The sequence below is a fragment of the Otolemur garnettii genome, unplaced genomic scaffold, assembly GCF_000181295.1.
Source record: "Otolemur garnettii isolate 467f Iridium unplaced genomic scaffold, OtoGar3 scaffold00144, whole genome shotgun sequence".
Classification (NCBI taxonomy): domain Eukaryota; kingdom Metazoa; phylum Chordata; class Mammalia; order Primates; family Galagidae; genus Otolemur; species Otolemur garnettii.
In genome coordinates, this window is record NW_003852539.1 from 1,996,648 (window position 1) to 2,009,730 (window position 13,083).

At 35.1% G+C, this 13,083-nt stretch overlaps 1 protein-coding gene across 12 annotated transcripts in view; it reads left to right on the forward strand.

Moving 5' to 3' along the window:
• Positions 1-13,083, forward strand: part of SCMH1 (Scm polycomb group protein homolog 1) — a 198,641-nt gene that overhangs the window by 137,513 nt on the left and 48,045 nt on the right. The gene's annotated exons all lie outside the window — the stretch shown is intronic.

Genomic DNA, 13,083 nt, shown 5'->3' on the forward strand with positions numbered 1-13,083 from the left:
CTTAATACTTTGGCCAGGTGCTGTAAGCTCACACCTGTAATCCCAGCACTCTGAGAGGCCAAGGCTGGTGGATTGCTTGAGCTCAGGAGTTTCAGATCAGCCAGAGTGATACTCTGACTCTAAAAATAGCTGGGTGTTGTGACAGGTGCCTGTAGCTACTCAGGAGGTTAAGGCAAGAGAATCACTTGAGCCCAAGAGTTTGAGGTTGCTGTGAGTTGTGACACCATAGCACTCTATCAAGGATGTCAAAATGAGACTCTCTCAAAAAAAAAAAAAAGTCTTTTATGATTTGCATCGTTGATTTTGGTTCAATAATTTTTGTCCATTGTCACTTTTCTTTTTTGAGATTGGGCCTCACTCTGTCACCCTAACTGGAGTGCAGTGACACAATCACAACTCCAACACTTCAAGTTCCTGGGCTCAAGTGTTTACCCACTTCAGCCTCCCAAGTAGCTAGGACTACAGACATGCACCATACCCAGCTGTTTTTTTTATTTCTGTAGAGACAGGGTCTTGTATGTTGCTCAGGCTGGTCTTGAACTCCTGGCCTCAAATAATCCTCTTGCCTCAGCCTCCCAAAGTTTGGGCATTACAGATGTGAGTCACTGCACCCAGCCTCATTATCACTTCTTATTTTTATATTTGTGCTTTCTCTCTTTTATTTAAAAAAGATTTTATTGATGCATAATGTATGTACATTTCCGTGGGGTGTGTACACCCTATGTATGCATAGAATGTGTAATGAATCACATCAGAGTATTTAGGGTGTCTGTCACCTTGAGTATTATTTCTGTATGTTGGGAATATTTCATATCATCTCTTCTAGCTATTTTGAAATATACAACACATTGTTGTTAACTATAGTCATCCTACTCTGCTATCAAACATTAGAACTTATTCCCTCTAATGTTTGTACCTATTAACCAACCTCTATTCCTTCCCCATTCCTATACACACCATTTTCAGTCCCTCTTAACTATCATTCTGCCCTCCATCTCCATGAGATCAACTTTTTTACCTCCCCTACATGAGCGAGAACATATGATATTTGTCTTTTGTGTCTGGCTTATTCCACTTAGCATAATAACCTCCATCCGTGTTGCTGCAAATGACAAGATTTCATTCTTTTTTATTAGATGAATATTATTCCATTTATTTTTATCTATTCATCCATTTATGGACACTTAGGTTGATTCTATATCTTGGAGATGTGACTAGTACTTCATGGTGATCCAGGTATCTATCCCTTTGATATACTGATTCCGTTCCTTTGGATAAATATCCAGTAGTAAGATTGTTAAATTGTGTGGGACTTGTATTTTTAGTTTTATTTTTTTTTAACTCCATAGTGTTTTCCACAATAGTACCACTAATTTACACTCCTACCAACAGTGTATAACAGTTCCCTTTTCCTTTATCCTCAGCACCATCTGTTATTTTTTTGTCTTTTTAATAACCATTCTAACGGGGTTAAAATGATATCTCATTATGGTTTTAATTTACATTTTCTTGATAATTTGTGATGTTGAGCATTATATCATACACCTGTTAGCCATCTGGATGTCTTCTTTTAAGATAGATCTATTTATGTCCTTTGGCCACTCTCTAATGGGATTATTTGTTGTTTTGCTGTTGAGTTGTTTGAGTTCCTTGTGTATTCTGGATGTTACCCTCTTGCTGGATGAATAGTTTGCATTTATTTTCTGCCATTCTTTAGGTTGTCTCTTCACTCTGCTGATTGTTTCCTTTGCTGTGCAGAAGCTTTTTAATTTGATATAATCCTATTTTTCTAATTTTGCTTTTGTTGCCTCTGCTTTTGAGGTTTTTTTTTTTTTTTTTTAATTAAATCATAGCTGTGTACATTAATGCAGTCATGGGGACTTTTGCGGTCTTAGCCATAAAATCTTTGCCTAGACCAGTGTCCTGAAGCATTTCCCCTATGTTTTCTTCTGGTAAATATATAGTTTTGAGTTTTACATTTAGGCCTTTAATTAATTTGTATATGGTAAGAGATAAGGATCTGGTTTCGTTTTTCTACATATGTATGTCCCGTTTTTCTAGCATCACTTATTAGAGAAAGTGTCTTTTTCCCTATGTATGTTCTTGGTGCCTTTGAGCTATAAATACATGGATTTATTTTTGGATTTGCTATTCTGTTGCATTGGCCTCTTTTTATACCAATATCATACTGTTTTAGTTACCATAGCCTTGTAATATATTTTGAAGCCAAATATTATCATGCCTCTAGCTTTGTTCTTTTTGCTCAGGATTTCTTTGGCTATTGAGGTTCTATTTTACTTCCATATAAATTTTAGTATACTTTTGTGTTTATGTGAAAAATATCATTGGTATTTTGATAGGGATTGCATTGAATCTATAGGGGTAGTACAGTTTAAAAAAACATTAATTCTTCTAATTTATGAATGCCTCTCCATTATTTTGTGTGTCTTCTGTTTCTTTCATTAGTATTTTCTAGTTTTCCTTGTTGACATCATTCATCTCCTTGGTTAAAGTTTACTTCTAAGTTTTACTTTCTAATTTTTTTATTGTAAATGTGATTGCCTTCTTGGCTTCTTTTTCACCTATTTCATTATTGATGTATAGAAATGCTACTAATTTGTTTATTAATTTTGTATCCTGCAACTTTACTGGATTTGTTCATCTGATCTGAGTTTTTTGGTGAAGTTTTCAGATTTTCCTAAATGTAAGATTATATCACCTGCAAAGTGGAATAATTTCACTTTCTCTTTTTCCATTCAGATACCTTATGTTTGTTTCTCTTGCCTGATTTCTGTAAGACTTTCAGTACTGTGTCAAATAAGAGTGGTAAAAGTAGGCAGCCTTGTCCAATTCCAGTTCTTACAGAAAGGCTTTTAGCTTTTCCCCTATAATGTTGCCTGTGGGTTTTTCATATGTGGCCTTTATTATGTTGAGGTATGTTTCTTCTGTGCCAAGTTTGTTGACAGCAAACTGTGAAAGGATGTTGAATTTTATGAAATGCTTTTTTTTATATCTGTTGAGATGATAGAGTCTTTGTCTTTCACTCTGTTGATGTGATGTGTCACATTTATTGATTTGCATACGTTGAACCATTCTTGTGTCCCTTGGTAAATCTCATTAGATCATGGTATATTATCTTTTTGATGTTCTATTGGGATCAGTTTGCTAGCATTTCGTTGAGGATTTTTACATCTGTGTTCACCAGGAATATTGGCCTATAGTTTACCTTTTTTGTATGTCCTTGTCTGGTTTTGGTATCTGGGTCATAAAATGAGTTAGGGAGAATTTCCTTCTTTTCAAATTTTTGGAATAGTTTGAGGAGGATTGGTATTAGTTCTTCTTCATATGTTTAGTAGAATTAGGCAGTGAAGCCATCCTGGGCTTTTTGTTTGATAGAAGACATATTTTTTTTTTTGGCAGGGGGGAGTCTCACTCTCTTGCCAGAGCTAGAGTGCAGTGACATCATCATAGCTCATTACAACTTCCAACTCCAGGGCTCAAGCAATCCTCACTTAACCTCCCAAGTAGCTGGGAGTACAGATGCACACCACCGTACTCAACTAATTATTATTATTATTATTATTTTATAGAGATAGTGTCTTAGTTTGTTGCTCAGGCTGATCCTAAAATCCTGACCTCAAGCAGTCCTCCAATCTCAACCTCTCAAAAGTGCTGGAATTACAGACATGATCCACCACACCCAGACTTACATTTGTTGAGTCTTTTGGTGGACTAGCATATGATCTATCCTAGAGAATTTTCCATGTGCTGATGAGAATGTATATGCTGCTGCTATTGGATAAAACATTCTATAAATGTCATTTAGGTCCATTTGTTCTAAAGTGCAGTTTAAATCCAATGCTTCTTTGTTAAATTTCTTTCTATTGATCTGTCTCATGCTCAGAGTGGAGTGTTGAAGTTCTCAATTTTTATTGTATTGGATTCTATCCATCTTCCTTTAGATGTAATAATATTTTTCTCATGTATCTGGGTGCTCCAGTGTTGGGTCCATATACATATATATTTAGAATTGTTATAGCTTCATGCTTCATTGATTCCTTTATCATTATATAATGACCTTGTTTGTCTCTTTTTACTGCTTTTGACTTAAAGGCTCTTTTATCTGATTTAGTAAGTATCACTGCTCCTGTTCTCTTTGGTTTCCATTTGCATAGAATATCTTTTACCATCTCCTTTTTTTTTTTTTTTTTTTCAGTTCATCTGTGTCTTTGCCCTTGAAGTGAGTTTCTTTTTTTTTGAGACAGTCTCAAGCTGTCACCCTGGGTAGAGTGCTGTGGCATCATAGCTCACAGCAACCTCAAACTCTTGGGCTTAAGGGATTCTCTTGCCTCAGCCTCCCGAGTAGCCAGGACTACAGGCGCCCACCTCAGTGCCTGGCTATTTTTTTGTTTGCAGTTGTTTAGCCAGGCGAGGCCAGGTTCAAACCCATCACTCTTGGTGTACATGGCTGGCAGTGTAACCACTATGCTACAGGCGCCGAGCCTGAAGTGAGTTTCTTATAGGCAATAGGTAGTTGAGTCATTTTTTTGATTAAGTCATAATACACATAGATCATGAATACATTTATGCATATGTGGGGTACAATGTGCTGATTTTTTTATACAATCTGATGTGCTTATATCAAACCAATCAACATAGCTTTTGCCTCATTTACTCAATTATTGTGTTAAGACATTTATGTTCTACACTTGACAGATTTGACTTGTACCCTTACAATATGTTCCATAGGTGTGGTCCCACCTTTTACCCTCCCTCTATCAAACCTCTCCTCTCCCCTCCCTTCCCATTCCATTTCTCTTCTTCATCCTGGGCTATAGTTGTGTTCTATCTTTCATAAGAAAGTGTGAGTAAATATGAGTTGAGTTTTTCCAGATCTTTATAGTATGACAGAGGTGCTTTAATGGGGATTGCATTAAATCTGTAGATTGCTTTGGGTAATATGGACATTTTAACAATGTTGATTCTTCCCAGCCATGAGCATTGTATTTTTTTCCATTTGTTGACATCTTCGGCTATTTCTTTTCTTAGAGTTTCATAGTTCTCAGTTCAGTAATTTTTAAAAATCCATTCAACCAGTATTTATCTTTTAAGTGGAAAATTTAATCCATTTGCATTCAGCGTTATTACTGATAGGTGAAAACTTATCTCTGTCATCTGTTCATTGTTTCCTGGTTGTTTGTATAGCCTTGTTCCTTCCTTTCTCTCTTACATTTATCACCAGGGTTTGGTGGCTTTCTATAGTGATAACATTTGAGTCCTTTCTTTTCCTCATTTGTGTATTTGTTATACCAATGAGTTTTAGATTTCCATGTGTTCTCATGATAGTAGATATTGTCCTTTTACTTCTAGTTATAGAACTCTCTTATTTTTTAAATAAAGAGTTTATTTTTCCTTCATTATGAAGGATAGTTTTGCTATGTATAGTTTTACTGGCTGGCAGGGGTTTTTTTTCTTTGAGCATTTTGAATATATGATCCTGTTTTCTCCTGGCCTATAAGGTTTCTACTGCAAAAAAAAAAAAAAAAAAATCTACTGCTAATCTAATCATGGTTCCCTTATAAGTGATAGACACTTTTCTCTTACTATTTTTAGAATTCTCTTTGTCTTTGACTTTTGACAGTTTAAATATAATGTGCCATGGAAGATCTTTTTTTATTTAGATTTTTATTGTTTGGGATTCCTCGAGGGTACAAAGAGACTGATTACAGTTGTTAGGTAAAGTCTCTCTTGTAATTGTGTCCCAACCCTAAGAGGTATGCCATAACACCTTAACCCAAGATCTTTTGGGGATGTGTCTATTTGGTGACCTCTGAGCTTCTTGTATTAGGATGTTTAAATCTCATGCTAGACTTGAAAGTTTTTAGCTTTGGGCTTCTAGTCACCTATACCACCAAAAATTTGAATACTTGGTCACTCTTTTGTGTCCTGTATGTCACAAAGGCTTTTATTTTATTCTTTTTTTTTTTTATGTATATGTGACTAGGTTATTTCAAAAGACCTATCTTTTTTGAAATAGGGTCTTACTCTATCACTTGTGGTAACTAGATTTCATTCAGTGGTGTCATCAGAGGTCACTGTAACATTAAACTCCTAGGCTCTAGTGATCATCCTACCTCAGCCTCCCAAGTACCTGGGACTATAGGCACACACCGCTATGCCTGATTAACTCTTCTATTTTTTTGTAGAGATGGGCGTGTCATAATTGCTCAGGCTGATCTCAAATTCCTGGCCTCAAGCAATCCTCCTTCTTTAGTCATCCAAAGTGCTTGGATTTTAAGTGGAAGCCATCAATGCCCAGCTGAAAGAGACTTACCTTTAACTTCTTAAATTCTTCTGTTTGACCTAGCCTATTGTCAAAGTTCTTAAATGATTTTTTATTTAAGTCATTGAATTTTTCAGTTCCATGATTTGTATTTGGTTCTTTTTTATATTTGTCTCTTTGGCGAATTTCTCGTTCACTTCCTGAATTGTTTTTCTGATTTCTTTGTTGTGTTTAACTGTGTTTTCTTGTATCTCACTGAGTTTCTTTAATATCATTAATTTGAATTATTTTTTAGGCATATCATTGTTTACTTTTTTGTTGGAATCTATTAGAGAAAAATCATGTTGCGTTTTTTCACTTTAGATACTTAGCAAACCTAGATACTTAGCATTTACTTAATCTTCAGTTGATGTGGTCAAATTAATTAACACATAAATTGTCATTTCCTGGGCTCCTGCCAGTCCAGAGATTTCTTCCTTCCTCCTAGATTTTATGACAGAGTGTGTACAATAGACATTCCAAAGACTAGAATCATGCCTGGCTCTCTTACTTTTCTTTCTCTGAGTCTCATTTTTTCATTTGTCAAAGGAGACGATAAAGGTCAGCCTTTATAAGTTGGTCATGAAAACTGAATGAAACCACAAATGTACAAGAATTTTGTGAAATTACTATTGTTGATTAAGGGTCCGATTCTGTCAATCTTAGTAGCATCAAAATGTGTTAGATAATATCCTTCGTCTTTCTCTGAAGTGGGACAGTCATTATTTAATTATTTACCTTTAGAAAAATAAGAAAGGATTATGTTTTAATGACAAACTCAAGGTCACATCATAAGAGACAGAACTAGAATTAGATCCCTGGTCCCCTGACATCACCTTAATTTTTTTTCAGCTAAGATAATTAAGTTAGAATAGGGCACAGCAGGGCTTCCTGATAGGAAGAACTTCCAAATTTCAGAGTCCCTCAGGATCGCTAAGAAAATCCATTTATTAAGAAGATTTTAAATTAGTGTGAGGCCTAATCTCAATGTTAGCTATTCACATATGACCTGCATAACCTGATTTTTCAGATCTGTTTGGTAAAATTAGTTGATTTCTTCTTTCCAGATATTTCAGGCCAGAGAGGGCAACTTCTTTGCCAGTTGGCATCATGAACTTGTATGTCTAGCCTAAAGGAACAAGAGAAGAAGAAAAACAATTTTCTAACTATTAGAAGAGCCAAGTAAAAACCTGTTCTGTTCTTGCCTTATTTCAGTGTTCTTTTTTATTCTACAAATATGTATCTGGGTATTATCTAAGAACTCTACATCTTATCATGTGATAGCAGGAATTCCAAAGTGAATCACTTACCTCTCTACCCAGCTTAGATCCATTACTATTACTACTATCTATGATCTATTACTGGAGAAATGTGGGACAGGCTTAGGGTTTATAAAAATTAAAAGTGAAATTAATTCGTGTCTTTGGCTTAGGTCCAGAATAGATAGAGAGTTGAATTTAACATGGGTTAGGAGTTTTTGTAGGTTAGTATGTTAAAAAAAGAGGTCAAGGAAATGATTATAACTGCATTAGTGGTTCTCAAACCTTTTGCTTTTACATCCTAAAAAATCCCAAAGAGTTTTTACTTATGTGAGTTAAATCTCTCCATATCATCATATTAGAATTTAAAACTTGGAACTTTTTAAAACAGGAATATATAAGCACATATTCCTTGGGAATAACTCAGATGTCTACTGAGAGATGAATGGATTAAGAAAATGTGGTATTTATATTTCTAAAGGAATATTTTTCAGACTCAAAGAAAAGGAAATCCTACTATTTGTGACAACATAGATGAACCTGCTAAATAAAAAAAGCCAGTCACATAAGAACAAATACTATAGTTTCCCTTATATGAGGTATCTAAAATAGTCAAACTCATAAAACCAATGAATAGAATAGTGGTTGGCAGGGGCTGAGAAGAGGGGAAAATGAGGAGTTGTTGCCTAATAAAGTTTTCAGTTCAAGATGAATATGTTCTAGAGATCTGCTGTGTAACATAATGCCTATAGATAACAGTATGATATTGTACACTTAAAATATTGTTAAGAAGGCATATCTTATGTTAAATGTTTATTACATACAAAAAAAACCCAAAATGGGACACAAGGAAACTTTGGGAAGTCATGCATATGTTTATCACTTTAATTGAGTATCATAGGTATATGCATATGTCCAAACTCATTAAATTGTATACATAAATTGTGTGCATGTTTATATACAAATAAACAAAAAAATTTTTGTAAAAAAATGTAGTAATGAATAACTATAATTCAAGTAAAAATAAGAATATCCAAACATATATTATTTGTCAGAGTGATGTAGCATCTGGAAAACTCCACTGTGAGAGAATGAATGTGAAAAAGGCAAATAATGTTTTAGTATCATTAGGAATATAGTTTTGCCATTATAGGACCTCAGAAGTATTTAAGGGCCGCTACATTCCTCAGGCCATATACTCTGAGAACTGCTAACTGAATAAAAGTTTTTAAATCCATTTTATTTAGTGAACATTTGGGTCATTTCAAGTTTTCAGTTATTACAAGTAACATTGCTATGAGCATTCTTTTACACATACTCTGGTGTACATGTATAAGAATTTCTCTGAAGTTTATACCTAAGATTGGAATTACTGGATCACAGTAGATAATGAATATATTGCCCCCCAGGGAGGGTTTCTGTCTCAAACATCCAGATTTAGTAGGCCATACTACACAAGAAATACTGCCTAACAGTGAGTATTCAAATTTTGCTAATTGGGCCAGGCTTGGTGGCTCATGCCAGTAGTCCTAGCACTCTGTGAGGCTGAGGCAGGTGAATTCTTGAGCTCAGGAGTTCAAGACCAGCCTGAGCAAGAGTAAGACCCCCATCTCTACTAAAAATAGAAAAAAAAGCTGGGTATTATGGTAGGTGCCTGTAGTCTCAGGTACTTGGGAGGCTGAGGCAAGAGGATTGCTCAAGCCCAAGAGCTTAAGGTTGCTGTGAGCTATGATCCCACCGTACTCTACCCAGGACAACAGAGTGGGACTCTGTCTCCAAAAAAAAAAAAAAAAAAAAAATTGCTGATTGTTTTAATATCCTTTTAAAATTTTTTTTTTAATTCAGGCTTCAATACAGGATCATACATTACATTAGGTTCTGAACTAACCTTGTTCCTCTTTTTATTTTCCATGGTATTCATATTTTTGAACAGTTCAAAGTCACTTGTTTTGTTGAATGTGCCTCAATTTGGGTTTGTCTGATTCAGGATATTGATTTTTGGCAGATACTATATAGGTAATATGGTATCCTCAGTATATCACATCAGGAGACACTCTTGGTTAACTTTGATCACTTGGTTGAGATGCTGCCTTTCCTGCTTTCTTAAAACTGTTTTTAACTTGGCTTCTGGGACATCATTCTTCTCATTTTCTTCTGGATTTTTGGGCCACTCTTTAGTCTTCTTTGCTGGATCCTCCTCTGTTCTCCAACTTCTGACTGCTAGGGTGTCTCAAGAACAATCTTCTTTCTCCTTTCTTGATTATGTACTCATATTTTATGAGATTTCATCTAGCTAGTCTCATGGCTTTATACCAGTTATATACTTATATTCTCAAATGCGTATCTTCAATCCAGGCTCTCCCTTAAATTTCAGACTTAAACTTACATATACAACTGCCTAATTAACTTCTCCATATTTTGATATCTAGTGGATGTCTCATAAAAAGTCATGTTTAAAAACAATTCTCTGTAGCACACAGTGGCTTACATCTATAATCTTAGCACTTTGAGAGGCCAAGGCAGGAGGATTGCTTGAGACCAGAAGTTCAACATAGCAAGACCCCATGTCTACAAAAAATAGGAAAATTAGCTGGCCATGGTAGGGTATGACTTTAGTCTCAGCTACTTAGGAGGTTGAGGCAGGAGTATTGCTTGAGCCCAGGAGTTTGAAGTTGTAGTAAACTATGATGACACCACTGTACTTTAGCTTGGACAACAGAAAGAGACCCTATCTAAAAATAAAAAAAAATAAAACCGAACTCAGAGTTCTTTGACCAATGTTTTACATCCCAGTAAATGGCAACATTATTCTCCTAGTTGCTAGAACCAATAACAGTAGATCATCTACGAATTCTCTCTTTCATTGAGTATAATTTTATTGAATCTCTTCAGTATGATTTTCTGTTTTCTGTTTACTAGTTTTCTGTTCACTGGCATTTAGTCATGTCAGCTCTTCCTTAAAAATGTATTCTGAATCCAACTACTTCTTATCTTCTCAAGTAATACCACATTTTTCTAAGATTCCAGTTCACCATTATCTTTTGTCTTTTTTGTTTTATGTTTCTCTTATATTGATGCAGTTCATCTTCTGTACTCAAAAGACTCATTTGTGCTCACTTGTGATTGAAACCCTACCTGCCCAACCCCCTAAACGGTATCTAATAGTCTGTCTTCCTGCTTAGATTAATTTTTCCACTTTCAAACTTCTTATAAAGAGAGTTACAAAATACATACACTGGCTGCTTTTGTGAGATTCGTCCAAGTTGCCGCAGATGACCATAGTTGTTTTTTTTTTAAATTTCTTTATGGCATTCCCCTTTATGAATATGTCATGTTTTTTAAATCTTCTGTTGGATATTTAGATTTTTTCCAGTTTTGCCCCTTGTGAAAATTGCTACAGTGAGTGTCATGCTTATTGGCCATTTATATATTCACTTTGTGAAATACTTGTTCAGGGTGTCCATTTTTAAAATTAGGTTGTCAGTCTTATTACTGATTTTTAGGCATTATATATTCTGGATAATATTTTATAATGTATGTTTTCCATATCTATTCCCATTTGCCAGATTTTTTTCATATTATCTTTCAATGAACAGAATTTTTTTCTTTTAATGAGATCATATGTGTCAAGCCTCCTTCTTTTCCTTTATTAATTAATGCTTGTTGTGTACTATTGAATAAATCTTTACCAACGCCCATAATTCTAAAGATACTCTCCTCTGTGTTCTTCTAGAAGCTTGATGTTTTAGCTTTCACATGAATTTTTGTGCTTGGTATGAAACAGTACTCAAGTTTCATTATTTTCCATATAGATGTCTATTTAACTAACCACAATTTCATTGAAAAGTTCTGTTTTCCCTCTACATAATTGCAGGGGCACCTTTATCATAAATCAGATGAATGTATGTGTATAGGTTAATATCAAAAACACTGTTTTGCTCCATTGACTTACTTTTCTACCTTTATACCAATAACATGTGTCTTTTTTTTTTTTTTTTTTTTTTTTTGATACGGAGCCTCAAGCTATCCCCCTGGGTAGAGCGCCATGGCATCACACTCACAGCAACCTCCAACTCCTGGGCTCAAGCGAGTCTCCTGCCTCAGCCTCCCAAGTAGCTGGGACTACAGGCGCCCGCCACAACGCCTGGCCATTTTTTGGTTGCAGCCATCATTGTTTTTTGGCGGGCCCAGGCTGGGGATTCGAACCCACCACCTTAGGTGTATGTGGCTGGCGCCTTAGCCGCTTGAGCCACAGGCGCCGAGCCAACATGTGTCTTAATTACTGTGACCTTATAATAAATCTTGCTCTCTGATGACCTAAGTACTCTAGTTTTGCTATTATTTATCAAGATTGAATTGGCTACTCTAGGTCCTTTGCATTCATGGAATCCTAATAAAATTTAGAATTAGGCTGGGTGCAGTGGCTTGCACCTATAATCCTAATGCTCTGGGAGGCCGAGGTGGGTGGATTGCTGGTTGAAACCAGCCTGAGTAAGAGCTAAACCCTGTCTCTACTAAAAATAGAAAAACTAGCCAGGCATAATGGTGCATGCCTGTAGTTTCAGCTACTTGGGAGGCTAAGGCAAGAGGATTGCTAAAGCCCAAGGGTTTGAAGTTGCTGTGAGCTATGATACCTTGGCACTCTACCCAAGGCAACAGAGTGAGACTCTGTCTCTAAATAAATAAATAAATAAATAAATCTTAGAATTAACTCATCAATTTACACGCACATTTTTTAAGAAGCTGTTGAAATTTTGATTGCAGTTACACTGACTCTAAATAAATTTCATGGGAGTTGATAGCCTAACAAGTATTTAGTCTTTCAGTCCATGAATGTTATACTGTATATCCCTTCCTGGCCACATGATGTTTAGATCTTTTTCAATTTCTCTCAGCAATATTTCACAATTTTTAGGATAGATGTCTTGCATATATTTCACTGGATATTTGATGTTATTTGATTTTGTGGATTTTTAATTGTTCTAATTGTTACTTTACAGAGAAATACATTAGATTATTGTATATTTTGTTTGTATCTAATGACCTTTCCTAATTCATTTTTTTATTTGAATAGATTTTGTAGATTTGGAGGGGAAGAGCATTTACGTAAACAATCTCATGTGTGTGCAAATAATGCTTCTTCTCTGACAAACTATGTTTATACCTTTTATTTCTTTTTATTCCCTTATTACATTGGCTTCCAATATAATGTTGGATAGAAATGGTGATAATGGATATTTTTGTTTTGTTCCATAATCCAGTAAGAATGTGCTGTTGGCTATAGGATTTTTATAGATGCCGTTTTTTAGATTAAGGAAATTCTCTTCTATTCCTAATTTGCTGATGAATTGGTGTTGAATTTTGTCAGATATTTTTTCCACATTTAAGGTATTTTCTCCTTTATTTTGTTAATCTATGTATTCAGCTGATTATTTTTTCTGTCATTAAATGACTTTTGTATTTCTGGATAATGCTCACCTAGCCTTTATACACACACACACA